Genomic DNA, 12,301 nt, shown 5'->3' on the forward strand with positions numbered 1-12,301 from the left:
TGTTGCCACTAGCTTGGTTCCGTTGGACTTTGAGAAGCATGCCATAGAATGGGCCTCGTTGATTCAAATATTAGATCAGTTTTAGACTCGAGTCATTCATTTGATGTTATTAGAAATGAAAGACTTAGTTTGTAAACTTGGTTTACGATCAGAGAAGGCAGGATTTGACAGGAACCTCAGGAGATGATCTGATTCAGCACTTGTCTGCTTGTGTGCTACAAACAGCAAATGAAACATAAAGCAAGGTGGCACGGACTAGTAAGATTGAGAGGCAGTGATCCATATTGAGGCTGAATCAAAATGTCTATTTATTGTAGAATTCCTAGTGTTACTAAAATTTGGAAAAAAAATCCGTTTCTAGGACCAGTCAGTGATCACTGACCTGTAAGAAAGATGTAATAGACAGCTGTGCTGCAGCATTCAGAATCATGTGTGCCATTTTGCCATCTTTGAAGTGTATGTATAAGTTCTTAGGCATTTGAAAAATCATTTTGTTACTTCATTGCTGAGTTCCAATTTAAGAGTTGTGTTGGATATTTAATTTATTTTTCTGAATAGGCAAATCATTCAAGTGCTAAAACAGCATTTATAACAATAAGCATACACATTATCCTGGTAAAGATTTTACTAATAAGGATTTTCAGACATTCTTTCTTATTTCTACCTCTTAAAATGCAAGCATCTAAGGTTTCCAGATTTTAAAGATTAGCTGGCAGGGTGAAGAATAATCTTTTTTTTTTTTTTTTTTTTTTTTTTCCTTCCCCTCTGGAGAGAGATCATGAAACTGTTTTTGCATAGGCTAACCACTGAGACAGCTTCTCTACACTGAGTCCAACCATGTGAATGATTCGTAGGGTTATGAGTTAAAGGAAGTTCATAAAACACTTTGAGAATTAAAAAGTGAAACTTAGTAGCTCTGTCAGGCTTCCAGAAGTCTATTTATTTTGTTTGCTTTATGACATACGAATGAGACACTAACTTGGCATATACCTGTAGCTAGTCTGTAGGGAGCTCGGCCTACTGCAAAATAAAGCAAAAGGAAAAGTAGTATTAATTAAGGTTGTGCTTAAAGAACTGGGGGAGCAGGAATACATGCCAGCATATCTATGTGTTGTGATATCAAATAAAATGTCAAGAATACTGTAATCGATTCCTTTTCCCAGGAAGAATTTTGCATTCAGAATTGAGGAACAAACATGTATTAAATAATTGGACTATCTAAACCATGAATCTTAACACAAAAAGGTGAACCAGAGCTATAAATTTTGTCAAATCAACTCTAACCTCAAGATTTTTGCCGTGGTACCACATGGTATTTAAAATATGGCTAACAACAGAACTTGTTGTGTAAGAAAGTTATTTTTCTACAGATTGGGAGTTGACTCGAAGGCCCAACTTCACAAAAGGATTTCAAGGTTATTTAGGCTAATTTAACCTTGCATTGCAACTCTTCCAGTTTGCATAAAAGAATTAAATATTCATGGCCTGGAGAGGGAACGTGACTTTACAGCCCACTTACTAGAATTGGGTTCAAAATCAAGAACTATTTTCTTTATTTAACAATTGTCAGCTTTCAGGTCAGGCTTCCACCGGCCTCTGTACCCCCTGGGTTATGGGTTGTAGTTGTTTCCTTTTCCACATGCCGTTTCTCTGTGTCCTCTAGTGGGAATAGCTTCATCGTCAGCCTGCCTGGTGGCGAGAGGTGGACTTCAGGCTTGTGGGCAGTAGCGTCTGGGTCTTCTGAACGAAGAGTGAGCATTGCTGTTGTAACACGGCATTAAAAAGGGGCTTAACATTACCAGCTTCTCCTTTTGTTACACTTTAAAGGAAAAGAATGATGCTTGTTATTCTTATAAAGGAATAAAGGTATAATTGTAATTTCAGGACAACATTTGCAAGCAGTGAAGAGAGGCAGGATTTCAAACACACCTTTGTCACGGGCATTTCCTATTTGCTGATCAGGCAGCTCCTCTCAGCATGCTGGTATGTTGTGAAGCCTGATGAGTCCTTAATACCTGTCAGTGATGCTGGCTCCATGTAGGGATCAGGAAACTAAAATTAGTTCATAGTCTCAAACACTTTTTTCTGTGGCTAACCCTCCTTGACATAACTAAGCTCACACTGAAGGAAGAACTAGAAATTGAATTTGAGCTTCCCAAACTCCTAATTTTTGTCTCATACTTCCCTGTTTCTTTTTCACTGCTTTCACATGCTTTTTTATTCTGCTAATGCATAATATGCAATCATTCCTGATGGGTTCCTCTCAGACCTTCACCAAAGTGAGAAACTCGCTGGATGCTTTCCTGCATGTTGCTTTTTGAGGCAGTAACAGTCCACGCTGAGCTTTGATGTAGAAGTTAGAGCTGCAGGAATAAGGTACGAGCCCAGTGGAGTTGGCTCGCTTTTGGTACGGAAAATCCCCAACAGATAGAAATGAGAAAGGGGCATCCATCATCATGGGAAAATTCTACTTCAAAGTAAATTTCAACTTTGTACACTGAAATCTTCTTGTGATGAGCAATACTATCAATGTTAGAAGGAACTGTACTTCAGTTATTTTCATACGTAGTTGACATGACAGGATCTTTTAGCTCATACAGTCACTTAATTACTGACTGCTTGTGAACCAGCCAAAGGTGTGATTCTCCTGCCACACAGCTTTTGCTGTGATGAAGCAAGTATAGCATGTTGCATTATAATCTATAAATGCATTCTAAATCAGCAAGGAAGAAAATCTAGTCCTCTTCATGCATTTTTCCTATATTAAAACGAAACTTCGCTGAAGTGCATCTTTCGAACTTGTTTCTGTGATACTGGGAGCCTGCAGATGCAGCCAGTGTGCTCACATACACTCAGTTCATCCTGGAGATGCAGTGGGTCTCAAAAGGAGGTTGATGTGTCTGTAGTATCTGATACTTTTTAATTTGAAGAAAATGATTCTCAGTGTCAGACCTTGTAATCAGTGCTTGAAACATTTCGTCAAACCATATCGTTTTTCAGGAGATTCTAGCTAACCTGTGCTGAATTCAGTTTGCCTTTAAAAAATTTTCTAGCCCATTGTTGTGAAGATGATCTCTAAATAGAACTGTGTTTGTCAGCATAGAGTTCATTTGTGGTAACTTTGACAGGCTTCAACAGAATCTTTTGCCTCTTGCAGAATTTTACAACAGGTTGGCTCGTTTCCCTCTGTGGAAAAGTAGAGAATCTCTGAGTAGAAAGAACGTGGCATAAAGTGTTTATTGGGACTGGGGTCTTAACCTTCTCTCACCCCCCGAGAAACTCAGACTCTCCAAATTTCCAGTTGCTACCAGTTATCTTGTATGTTGTATTAAATAAAACAAAACCTAAAAAAACCCCAAGGCTGTATTGGAGAGATGGGAAGAAAGAAGGTATCTGCTCTTAACAGAGATCATAATTAGTTTCAGTAATACTTGTTAATGCAGCAACCCTTCTGAAGTGGTTAGGGTGAAAGTCTGTTAGATTCTTACATTGACTTATGAAATAATTTTGGAATAGGACCAATAATAAAAATGCAAAGGAAACTAGAGCATCTCAGAATAGAAAATAAAAGCATGGAGAACAGAAGAGAGATTTGGTTAGACAATTTAAAATTGTTTCAGTGTTTGGTGTTAATAGCATATTCAGTGCATGCTGAAACTATGGGGTATCTTTACTAGAGCTTAAACATCTCGTTCAGTTACACATACAGCCAGACCCAATTTTGGTATTTTGTTTTGTGGGTTTTTCTGTGTGTTACATCCTTTGAGAGATGAATCCCTTGGTACTGGCTATTTCAAACACTTCACTAGTACTGTCACCATAGATTATAGCTAACTGGCAACAAAGTATAGAAGGAGGAGGATAGATCATTTGTAACTTGGGTCTTGAGCTCGATTTGATCAAGATTGATGAATCTTGGCCAAAAAGAGGTCTTTGCCAGCCTTGCTGGATCCGTATGGTCTGTCAGTGATTTGTTCTAACCATTTGTACTTGGTGCTGCTGAGAATCCTGAGGAAGTTTCTGCTGGTTCTCTGTATGTAACTGAGCTGTTCTAGATGAAGCGGTCCTCTTGATGGTCATGGAGGGAGATGAAGAGGAGGCACTTACGTTATCAGAGGTTGAGGTTAGTTGAGAGATGGTCACTGATGCATTAGATGGTGCTTGAAGGTGTCACAGGCCACAGTGATGCTGGCTGAGTGGTGATACAGCGTGGTACTGGTCTTACAGTTTTTTACAATGAGTACTGAGAGCTGTGCAGTGAACCCTCGTTCTTCCTGAGCCCATGTTGGGCAGGGTTGAGCAGTGAAATCCAGAACCAGGCCAGGAGGCCTCACTAGAAGCATCTTTATCACATAGACCCAAGGTCTAGAATTTTCCCAGCAGCAGGTTCAATAAATAATTAAAGCATTGCTGAAACTTTTGTTCCAATATTAAGCTGTAAATACAAGTAAGAGACAGCATCTTATTTCAAATTTAAATTTGTTTTTATTCAGCCTTGGGAGGTGCTCAGTTGAGTTGATTTTTGTTGTGTTAAATCATGTCAAAGATGCTTAGAGGGCTCTGTAGTCCTTGACTGCCTGCAAATACACTGTGAGAATTTTTAATAGATTGAAATAAATATTTTAAGGTAGCAGTACAGAGTGCCATGCTTCTTTTTTGACATTCTGCATAGCTATTCACAGCCTGTAATCAGATAAATCTCCTCTTCATTTCATTGCATTTTAATTGACTATTTACACAAAGTGTTTTAAGGATTTGTGGACTGGTTATTGTAAAACAATTACAAGGAGACTTTTAAAGTGCATTGAACCATTTAAGAAAATTGTAGAGATTTTATGAGATAGCTTGAAAAACATGCAATTTGAAAGGATGCTACTTCTGAGATTATGTGCAGTGACTGGCCCTCGTTTTCTTGTTATTTTTTTCCCTTAAATCCAAGTTCTGTTTACAATATTTAATTATTTCTGGCGAGATGAGTCACATGTTATAAATAGAATATTGTGATGTTAGACTGCAAGTTAGAACTGTGTCATCTTTTATGCTTTAAAGATACTTTGCAGGTTTTAGATACCACCATAGTATTAGTGTGATATTGCAAGGCCTTAGGGACTTTCACTGGAACTACAGCCACGAAACTGCCTCAATCTATCTGTAATATGTGAGGAAGCAAGATACTTTTTTTATAAGAACCTTTGAATTAGTTGTCTATACACAGACATAACAATCAGGAATTCACTGTTATCTAATGCTTCTTAAGTGGTGTGTATGATTAGCTAGGTTATCCTTCTGCAGAAGAGGTGATGTCTTGATAATACTTGATTAGATATTGCTTTTTGTGTAGTTTCGGCTCTATATTTAAGAACAAATCTTCAGTAAGAGAAGAACAATGAAATAAATGTTATGCAGAAACATGGCTTTCACACGAGTTGATAACACTATCATCTAAGTAGAGCAGGAAAGACAAAAAGGCTTAGTGAAGGGTACTTTTAAATAAATTGGGTTAAGAGGATGCAGATTACTCTCTCTAAGGTAACTATTTTAAAAGCTATTTCTTCCATTGCAATGGATCTGTAAGAGAAGATGCACATAATTCTTACACTTTTTCTGCCTATGCCTAGCCTATGGCTGTAACTGCCAAAGGCTGGCTGGGAGTACCTGTGATCTCTTATCACTTACAAGCCAGAAAAGATTTAAGTTTTCACAAATCATAATATTTGATTTGTAATTCGGCATTCTAAATAGTCTATAAGGTGCTTAAAAATTGTTTCTCTTCCCTTTTAATGAATAAAATCATTACTGCTGTGGAAGTTGCCTATATGTATGATACTCAACATTATTTCATAGACATTCTTACAGGGTAGGTGACAGCATGGAGATGAGTACAGCTTTGTACTTACACTTTTAAGTTTTTAGCAGCAAGTGTTAAAATCTGGCAAAGGGAATTCAAAATACAGTGGAGCCGAGCAGCACAACTGTAAAAGGCAAAGAATTTATTGTAGTCGGTGTTCCTGTTGCTAGAAGGCTTTGCACAGTCAGAAGTTCTCCCTGCTTGTGCAGGCTGTGTGCAGCTGTGAGCCAGGACCGGTGGTGCAGTGGCTCTCAGGCTGATTCTCGTGGTAACCCCAGATACTACGGGGTATGACTTCATCAAAGTAAACTGCACATGCAGCTGCTCCCACATCACTTGGAGTCGTGATTGCTAGCTTTGGAAATGGTCACTGTGATGTTGTTTTCTAGGTTATTGGCTCAAGTAGATTCGAAATACTCAAATACTCAATTATTTGTGTGTAAACGCTACTTGTCAGACCTTGTGGAATAAGCTGTTTTGTGGTAACCTGTTCTCCCATGAGAAAGATTGTTTATTTACAAGCTCACCCCAACCCCGATTTCGATTTATGATAGCTCCAGCATAGCCCATAGACAAACTTCATTGATAATAAAAGGTGAAAGTCATAACTGGTTATGCCTCCTTTCTATTCTAGTGGAATTATAACAGCCAGAAAACTTACGCAGTGTTCTTGATCTGCTTTTCTGTGGCTAAGCAGGACATGCATCTTTCATCAGCTGTTTGTAGTGTAAAAGAAAATGCAGTGTTCTCAACTGGCACTGAAAAAATATATACAAAGCAGCTGAAGGCCTAAATTCCAATAGGGAGCAGCCTTAGGTTGTAAGCCCGTGATGTGCACTTTTGTTCTGAAATCTAGAGCGCTCACCCTTTTATTTGCAAGAAGGTTTGTTGGACAATTTCACACTGATGTAGTTGCCTGAAAGTCCTATAACAGCTTGCTTGAAATGAAATGTAGAAGTTTTAATGAGTTAAATTTGAAAAGAAAATGATGTGCTGAATACACAGTAAATTGGATGTTTGTTTTCCTTTAACGTCAGATTCTGTTGCATCTTGTCCTTCATAAATTCTGTTTTCTGTCTACAGTTTTTTTCATTGACTGCATAAACGACGTAGTAGATGTTGTCAGTGGGAAAATTGGATTTCTGCTAGTTTATTAAGTGGTATCTGAGGGTGTGAGGTTTTATCATGAGCCGCTGAAGTCAACGAGGGTTGTGCTTGTGGCTGGAGGGAGGATGCAGGACCAGGTTACAGGGCTGGGTGGGTGGCAGTTTGGATGTGTGAGACAGCAGGTTTCTAGAAACCTTGTGATCAGACAGCGGCAAAGTAGTACTTCATTATGCAAACATTTCAATTGTCAACCTCTAGATATTGTAGCCATTGCTTTGTCAAGGTGTGTATAACCTAAATGACACCCTCTGGCTATTGTTTCAGGCTAAAATACAGGAGAAAATCTGTATCAGTTTACACCTAGGGTGTGGTTCAACAATCTTTTTTTCCTCCCAGTAGTGCTGGATTAAGCAGCATACTTAATCTAAATTAAACATACTTAATCTTAAACTAAAGTTGTTTCCAAAACAAGGTGATGGTTGCCGAAAGAAGATACTGAATTTTCCAGCACGTATTTGGTCTGGTAATCCTAGAATCTCTTGGACTGTGCTTGATTGTGTATCTTTTCAGAGTGAATCTGATCCAATTTTTACATGGCTCCCGACACGATCGTAGAGCATAGTAGAACTTGTATCTTGGTTATCTTTAAGAGTGTTACAGCTGTTGTATCAGTGAATAACTGCAGTGTAAATCAGGATCAGCTGTAAGTAGTGGATCATGGAAACCAAACTAGTCTATATTATTTAACATATTTGTTAGCTTTTTTTTTTCATTTTCAGTAAATAGCTATGTCAGAAAGACAGGTAATAGAAATCAGAAGCTTCTTTGCCTGAAATTCCCAAGACGGTTCCCAGTAGCTTTGTGAACTGGAGAGAATGCCATTTGAATTGGCGTTACTCTGCTGAGGAGGAGTTACGGTGTCATTTATTTTTATCTCTTATTGGACGGCTGTTACAAGTGATGCCAAAAGGAGAAAGAGGCATCACCTATACCGTATCAGTGAATGTGAGCCATACCAAGTATTATTCTTATCCCCTCAGAACAAATCTGCAGTAGTGTGGAATATCCAGAGGCCTCAAACTGCAAAGATTGGTTAACTGGCTGTATTTTTGATGGACATGTCAAAAGAATAAAAACCTGTTCTCAATAGTCAGTGTGGGTGTTGGATTATTGAGACAGGCATGTAAAATAATTTGGAAAACAGCTTTAAAAATAATGGGTTTTCCCAGGAGTTTTCCCACTCTTCCCAGGAAATGCTAAAATTGTCTGTTTCATTCCTGTTCAATTAGAATGACTCTAGAAATGTATTAAAGGAGTTTAACTTGCCTCTGACAATCAGAAGGCTTCACTGGGCTTTGGTTTGTAAGGTATATAATTTTGGTTTTTAGGATGTTTTCTTCAGATAATTTGTTTTTTAAAATGTAGAATCTGTGTTTGAATGCATCTGTTCTGCTCTGCTAGGAGAGATGGCAGTCATCCTGCTCTCACTGGTACTAAATGCAAATATTTCAGAGGAAAGGCTTAAATGAATTTCCTGATAGGCAGCATTTACTTCATAAAAGTACTTAAAGATGAATTTCAGAAAGCAATTTTGTTTCTAATTTCTGTGTAAATTGCGTTACCCAAAGCAACTGTCTAGAAATCACGCTTGTTAAGGAGCTTCTGTTCCATGTTGTAGTTTGTAATTTACAGAGAAGTTTTGAGCCAAATTCAATAGATCTGTGTTGCCTACCGAAACTAGTGTGATATGTGCTTATATAATAGATTGCAAAGTTTTATCCTAAATGTGGCCAAGTGATTGAAGGAGGACTTCTACTACTAGTGGTGTTATGAGACACTGGGAGAAATATCGATGTCTGAACTGTACCTGATACAGTTTGATTATGTTTTATATCTAGGCTGTGCAGAGCCCTCTCCTTATCTGTTGTACCTTTTGTAGAACCTGCTTTAATAGCCAGCTAACTTGGTTTGCTTTGCCTGGCTATTTCAACACCGCTATTTCCATGGGGTGTTTAGAGAAGTCCAAAACGCATTGGCCCTTGTATGGAAAATTTCCTTTTGGTTCCTCCTGTGCCCTGAAAGGTAGGGGCATAGACTAGTGTGTTATTTGCTGGAATAAAACTTGCAAGTCTCTTCTGTTGTTTTTTGTGGCCTGAATTTAATGATCTGAAGTGTTAGCTTGATAGCCTTGGAGATAAGAATGCTATTTTTATCCGTGGAGTAGGTAGAGCACAGGAGTAAAATCTTCAGTGTGCTGTCAGTGTGTCTTGTCTGAGGCTTGTTTACAACTGCTTGGGATGAAAAAGGGGTTCTCTGTGCAACACTGCAATTCTCTGTCCTCTTGCTGACACCATCGAGTCATGGCTAACCGTGATGATGCGAAGGAAGTCTCCTATCCTGGGAAAGAACCAAAATCACAGTCTGGATAGATGATGTTCTTCATTCTAAAATGGGAAGACATGATGGTAAGGTGCTGCATCAGCAGTTTTATTTATAATTTAATCATGCTAAGAGTTTTCTTGCACTCCCGTGAGTAGTGTTGTGAGATCGAGGTCACAGGAAGCGCTGTGTCGTTCGTCATTGCAGTGATTCAGGGCGATGTCACCAACTGACGGGAACATTTAGTGTCCGTGCTGTTATGGTGGCCCTGCAATACCTTTTCTTGGACTCCTTTGGCATCTTTCCCCAAGTGCTCAGCACTGTTGCTGGAAGCAAAAGCTTTTGAGCAATTTCCAAACACAGAGCAGTGCATTGTGGGCCAGCACTGGGAAGACTGGCTCAACAAGTTTGGCAACAGTGGCTTTGGCTTCCTGCCTACCCTGAATAGGCACCAGTAGAGATTGCCGTAGTCTCTGAGCAGGTTTGAGTTGAAGACCTCAGCTTAGGCCCTGAAATTCAGGCGCGTGCAACTGCTGTGTCTGGAAAAGGATCCACTTCTGTTGTAAAGCTTGGTTTTGTTATGCTAGATACATTTGCAGTAGTTAGCTTTTGTCTGCTTTAGGATGATGCATGTATTGTTTGTTGTCAGTGTACTGGAGGGTGGTAAACTCTACAGATTTGTTATAATTTCATAGGATCCTGTTTACCTTTCAGTTTTCTGTTAACCTATTTAATCTTCCTTACCGTTGTCATCCTGAGTCATCAAGGGGCAGTTAACTAGTGATCTGAAATGTTCTTTTCTGTGCCTTTTTTTAAAACGCCGGCTCTCTATGGTCGTTTCTGTGCCTCTTGCTTAATACTGACTCCATATGTCTTCTGTGACATCTCTTCTACAGCCCTTTGCAAACAGGCCTAGTCTTGTAACACCGCGCATCGGGACCACCACTTGAGGTCTGTGGGGTTCGGGGGGGTGCAGGACGCCACTTCCCTGTGTCTCGTTGCACAGTCATATGCTGAATCTTCTTATATCTGTGTAAGGGTTACTTTTGCTGCTTGTATAATGAGATTTATTGGGTTTATGTCCTTTTTTGACATGAGATGTCTAAAAATTAAAATGTGTACCCAATTCCGTACTTTTTTTCCAAGAGTAGAGCATTTTGCTTCCGATCTGGCCTACAGAAGGGAGAAAAGATCTTTTTTCTTCTCCCCCTGTGTATTTAGGTCCATTCATACATATCCATATACCTTCTTCCCAAGTGTGACAGGAGTGTTGTTAGCTGCAAAGGGACCAGGGGAGAGAGTTAGTGTTAGAAATATCTGTCAAATATGTGAGTTAGACCAAACCAACCAAATCTGTTAAGTAGTCTGAGCAAATTCTTCATCCTTTCGTTTCGTTTTGCTGAAGCTATTGGTACTTGTGATGTACACAGAAGGTCTGGAGTTCTACTTATGTTATAGAGGCCCAGACCGTGAAAGAGCAGAAAAATTACTTTAAAGGATGTCAGCCCTTTCAGTGCTTCTGCATGTATGATATGATCTAAGTGTTCTTCATTTTTTAATACATCAAAAATTTAAAAATGTTAAAAGTTGCAGTCCTTACCAACCTGTTTCTATTTAAGAGTGAAATGGGTGATATCAGTAGCAGAGAACTAGTGCCAGATATGGAAGAATAATACCTGGTACAGATTTATTCACTCAGTGTTTTCAAGGTCTTTTTTATTCTGTAACAGGTATCGTGGACTTTGTGTAATGTTTGGATTTGGAATTCTGGAAAACTTTGTGAAGATGGGCTCCTAAATTAAGGCAAATCACCCTTAAAAGTGAAGAAATACATCTTGAAATAAGGACAGTGTATAAGGCTTATTCTAAAAGGGAGATGACATGCAAAGACAAAACCTAAATTTCTTCTTCAGAAGAATTTGAAATTCCATAACAATTTAAAAAAAATATATATCACTTCCCATGAGGAGTTTTTATGTTGAACTGCATTTGTGTTGTATCACAAACAGCCAGCAGTGAAATTACTGACCTTATATGGTGAACAGGAAGCCTGAATTTTTTAATTTTTTTTTTTCAAGGTCTTTTCCAACCTAGATGATTCTGTGATGTAACTGTGTCTCAGAGAACAACTAGCACTGGTTTAAAGCTTAACGCTTCTGGACAAGTAGATCCCCTCTTGGAAGGGAAGCTCTGTATGTGCTGGAATATATCAGTTGTGAGAAGTAAAGACATACAGTTCCTCAGCTAGATAATTGAAATAGTCATATTTATTTGTCTAAAGGTATGCAATAGCCAAGTTTAAAATGCTTTGTGTCACTACATGTGTGTTCAAATACATAAGTAGTGGGTTGGCTCTTTTACTGCACTATAACAGTAAGAACATTGTTTTATTTTCCACTTTATCTTTTAATCTTATTAAATATTACAGTACTGTTGGGGTTTTTTTGCTATAGTACATTTATATGCCTGTTGCTGTGCAACTTGCTTTTTTTAATTGGATCAAATCAACTGCTAGTAAATTTGTAAAGCAAAGGAAATAAGTTTTAATGGAAAACCTAATAGTGCCTGTCAAATTGAGGGGGGGTGCAGAAATGTAAGTTGGTATGTGAAAATCGACAGGCATGAGTTTCCTTATAGCTATATTAGCCCTGATTGAAACAGTCTCATTTTTGAAGTGGACGTTCCAGTGCATGGAGAATGGGAGTGGCAAGGGTGGGGTAGTTTTAGGTAGTAGAGTTGCCTAATAAAAGAAAATACTGAAATAGAATTCAGTTGACAGGTCGTCTGTATTATTTTCCATAATTTTTTTTTTTTCTTTTACATATGCTGATTTGCTCCCTCAGGTATCAGGTGCACGATGTAAAATGTATGCAGAGTATTCTTTGTGCAAAGATGCATTGGCTCTGCACAATTAAAGAATAATGCCGTGCTGGTGTCACACAGGAGTTGGGGTTGCGGTCAGTAGGG

At 38.6% G+C, this 12,301-nt stretch overlaps 1 protein-coding gene across 4 annotated transcripts in view; it reads left to right on the plus strand.

Moving 5' to 3' along the window:
• ATXN7 (ataxin 7) overlaps positions 1-12,301 on the plus strand; it is an 89,280-nt gene that overhangs the window by 27,620 nt on the left and 49,359 nt on the right. The window lies entirely within an intron of this gene.

The sequence above is a fragment of the Athene noctua genome, chromosome 10, assembly GCF_965140245.1.
Source record: "Athene noctua chromosome 10, bAthNoc1.hap1.1, whole genome shotgun sequence".
NCBI classification, from domain to species: Eukaryota; Metazoa; Chordata; class Aves; order Strigiformes; family Strigidae; genus Athene; species Athene noctua.